The sequence below is a fragment of the Oncorhynchus clarkii genome, unplaced genomic scaffold (assembly GCF_045791955.1).
Source record: "Oncorhynchus clarkii lewisi isolate Uvic-CL-2024 unplaced genomic scaffold, UVic_Ocla_1.0 unplaced_contig_13424_pilon_pilon, whole genome shotgun sequence".
NCBI classification, from domain to species: Eukaryota; Metazoa; Chordata; class Actinopteri; order Salmoniformes; family Salmonidae; genus Oncorhynchus; species Oncorhynchus clarkii.
In genome coordinates this window covers 15372-19039 of record NW_027259469.1, presented here as the reverse complement: position 1 = coordinate 19039, position 3668 = coordinate 15372, and the positions used below count along the sequence as shown (strand labels likewise).

The following is a 3668-nucleotide window of genomic DNA, read 5'->3' as shown; positions in this document are numbered from 1 at the left end:
TTCTTGAATGTGTTCTAAAAATTAAAAATAATAGCGATTCCGTATCACATTGGGTGAGGCAGGTTACCGGAAGGTATAATCAAATTAAAAATCGAAAAGAGATTGAAAGTAAATATTTGGTCCGTTGAGTCAGACGGTTAGCAGGCCTGTGCTAACAAGCTAACAGTTAGTAGGCCGGGGCTTAACAAGGTAGCAGTTAGCGGACCGGGGCTAAACAAGCTAGCAGTTAGCAGGCCGAATTAGCAAGCAAGGAGATAGCAAGGGCTAGAAAGTTAGCCTTTGGGGGACGTCGCGATGGGGTGAGTCTGTTTATGCCTCTTCATGCGGTGACATCGATAGACCTGTCGTGGGTCCGGATATTGTAGCCCAGGAGTATGCTTCGGTGGTAGCACATGGGCTCTGGCCGGGCTAGCTTCAAAGCTAAATGGATGGAAACGCTAGCCAGGAGTAATCATCCGGGGTTGCAGTTAGCTAGTTGTGAAGACCCATCTGAAAATGTTCCGTTTGCGGTGGGAATCCGGTGGTAATCCGGGGATAAAAAAAATAAATAATAATAGGTCCGTTATGCTCTGGTTAGAGTCGCGTTGTTCGAACTGGCGAGAGCTTTCCGCGCTGAAGACCGCTAGCGATGGTTTGCTGGTAGTTAGTTAGTTAGCTAGCTGCTGGTAGTCGCTTCCAACAAAACTAATGACCTGCAGTGGATCAAACCATTGTGAGGCAAAGGGCGGGGGTCGCAATCTTTTGAAACTTAAAAACGCGCTATTAAGTGTCTATAATCAGCATAAGTGCTTTCATTGCGTTCATTCATATTATTGAAATTACATAGATATGTTTACAGTGATATATTGGGGGGGGGGGGGATCATATTTTTCCCAGGATAGGGGGGTCGTGTCCCCCCTGGGATTTCTGCCTATGCACGTGATATCTCCTCACTCACGTGGTTGATTAAAGGACGTGGTTGATTGAAGAACTGATTTGTGTTTTACTGGCAATTACCATATAAATTCAAAGATGAAGAAGGAGGGATGACTAGAAACGTTTCAGTTGACCGGTTTATGTGTGGATTAATTGTCGGAGTAGAGGAATTTGTGTAATTCAGGTAAAAAAATAACGCAATGTTTATATCACAGGACAAATTAGCTAGCGGGTTAACTCGCTAAATTGCCATACATGTTTCAAGCTTTTCGGCCTGTCTCCAATTTAATGCCATTGGTCACATATTTTGTTTTGATATTTTAACCTGCATGTCTTTATCGCGTCTGCAAGCACGCAGCTGGTATGTTTATAATGAACTTTATCTGTCGAAAATGGAAATGTGAAGTTTGAGGTCTTGTGGTGGCTTACTACTTTGTCCCGCTTACCATCGCGTTTTTGTCCATTTGGGATCCTGTGTATGCGGTAGATTTTTGCCGTGTTTTCGTCCACTTGGGGAATGGGAGATACGGGTCTGGAAACTTTTTTTTTTTTTTTTTTTTTAGTTGTTTCCAGTGATTTGTGTCCTCCGAAGTTGGTGTAACTGCTCCAGTGTTTGGGCTAGAGGTTAGGGATTAGGTTTAGGGTTAGGGGGGTCAGGGTTCTAGGTTTGAATTGGTTGGTCCACTTCCATCTCTGACACGTGGAAAGGGGGTGCACTCCACCTACCTAGGTCTCTTATCCACTGTCTCTTATCCTAGGTCTCTTATCCACTTTTCGCCGCCCACTGGTCCACCCAGAACACGACTGTAATCCTGATATATTGAGGTAAGTGATGGGGTGATCCTGGAAATGAGTCACTAGTTCTGTGTGTAAATGGGCACGTTTGATATTGTATAGAATGTTGTTTGTCTATTTTCTATTGTATACTGGGTTTCCCCAATGTAGTGTTTTTTGTCAAATGTGCAAGTGATTATACACATATGACATTTGGAGTGTAGAGTGAAATGGAGTCTAAATCTGGAGTGGAGGTCTTGCTGTATGAGTTTGAAATGCATTTTCTTGGTCTGAAGTGGGCCGTTTGGGTGGTTGGGGGTACTGTATTTAGCTTGGATGAGGATGTCTTTGAGGCTCTTATTCCTCCTAAATGCTGAGATTATTCTATACGGCTCGAGGGGTGTGTATGCCTGTTGGGTGATGGAAAAATTGTGTTTGAACACCTGATGTAACGGTCTGATCCTATGTGAGAATGTAGTAACTAGGGGGATGAGGATTGTCTGCTGCTCAGAAGGGGAATGAGAGGAGGAAAGAAGATTGTGGTTCCGAGAGGGGTCAATTTCAAAATCTGTTCTAGGAGGGTTAGGGTTATGATTAGGATTAGGGGTAGGGTTAGCGGTGGGGTTTTGGTTTGGGGTTTGGGGTTGGGGGTTTGGGGTTGGATTATGGACAGGAGCAGGATACGAACCCAAATTAGGGTACGGGTTAAGGTTAGGGTTGTGGTCAGGGTTGAAATCAGGGGAAGGGGAGGATTTGGAAATGTCTCTGGAACCTCTATAATGGAGGTTGGGGTCCAAAAGAGTGATTGACAGACTTGTGTTATGTGAGTGTGTAGGTTGAATGGGAGAGAGGGCCCCCAAGGTGCTGTTTTTTATGGTTCTGAGATATTGTTTAGAGTAACCTCTCTGTCTGAGTGCCTGAAATAATGTTTGAATTGCTTTTCCCAGGTGCAAGGCGCTCTCTCGCCCCAGGTGAACTGCAGGCGAAGATGAAGAAACTCATTGCTTCTCAGCCTGCAGTTCAAGGTGAGTGTCTAGTTTCACATGTAAGATAAAAATAAAAATGTTTCGATAAGCTGTGTAGCTCACAATCCTTTCTCTCTCCACGTGATATAGGGGTGTCTTTCCCTCGACCAGCACTGCCACCAACAGATATATCAGACGCAGAGCTGGTCAAAGCAGCTGCTGACATAGACACATGTATGTTTTTACATCACTATTAATTGACATAGGACATTTGATAATTATTCAGTTCAAGTTTTTGCTGACATGTATTAAATTGTTTTAAATATTTTTCCCTATCATCAGCCCAAGGAAATGTATTGGTAAGAGTCATCTGGGTTTTAGAGGAGAGTCACTGCATGTATGCACTATTAAATATCTTACCTTGCCACTGTGGCTGTCATCCTGTATGTTGTGGCTGTCATCCTGTATGTTGTGGCTGTCATCCTGTATGTTGTGGCTGTCATCCTGTATGTTGTGGCTGTCATCCTGTATGTTGTGGCTGTCATCCTGCATGTTGTGGCTGTCATCCTGCATGTTGTGGCTGTCATCCTGCATGTAGCTGTCATCCTGTATGTCACGTAATCATGACTTTCTATTTTCCATTTTAATCACTAATTTCATGTAAGTTTTACACTCAAACTTGACCAACACTCATTTAATTATTTTGTTACATCCTATCACTGATTGATATTCATCTGGGCATGTTGGAATTGTGCTATTAACTTTCTCTGTTCATTCATGGAAGCATTTATTCATTCATTTAACCTATTTATTTCTGTGTCACTGCAAAAGCCGTATCCCTACAGCTCCACCCATCGCTCCCTCGGCCTCTGCCTCCAAATGACCGAGCCCCGGTTCCTGACCCGGCCCCTGCTCCTGCCCTACTAGGGCGGAGCGAAGAGGAGGATTTGCCCCGGCAGTCCTTCCTGCCTCCAAGGCCCGCCTCAGAAAGTGCTGAGGTAAATTCATCAACTG

General features: G+C 44.1%; 1 long non-coding RNA gene across 1 annotated transcript; it reads left to right on the top strand.

Moving 5' to 3' along the window:
• The first annotated feature begins 1479 nt into the window (after positions 1-1479).
• On the top strand, positions 1480-2958 carry LOC139400224 (uncharacterized). Its single transcript, XR_011632462.1, has 3 exons — positions 1480-1740; positions 2637-2714; positions 2805-2958. It is a non-coding gene; the product is annotated as an uncharacterized lncRNA (long non-coding RNA).
• The last annotated feature ends 710 nt before the right edge of the window (positions 2959-3668 follow it).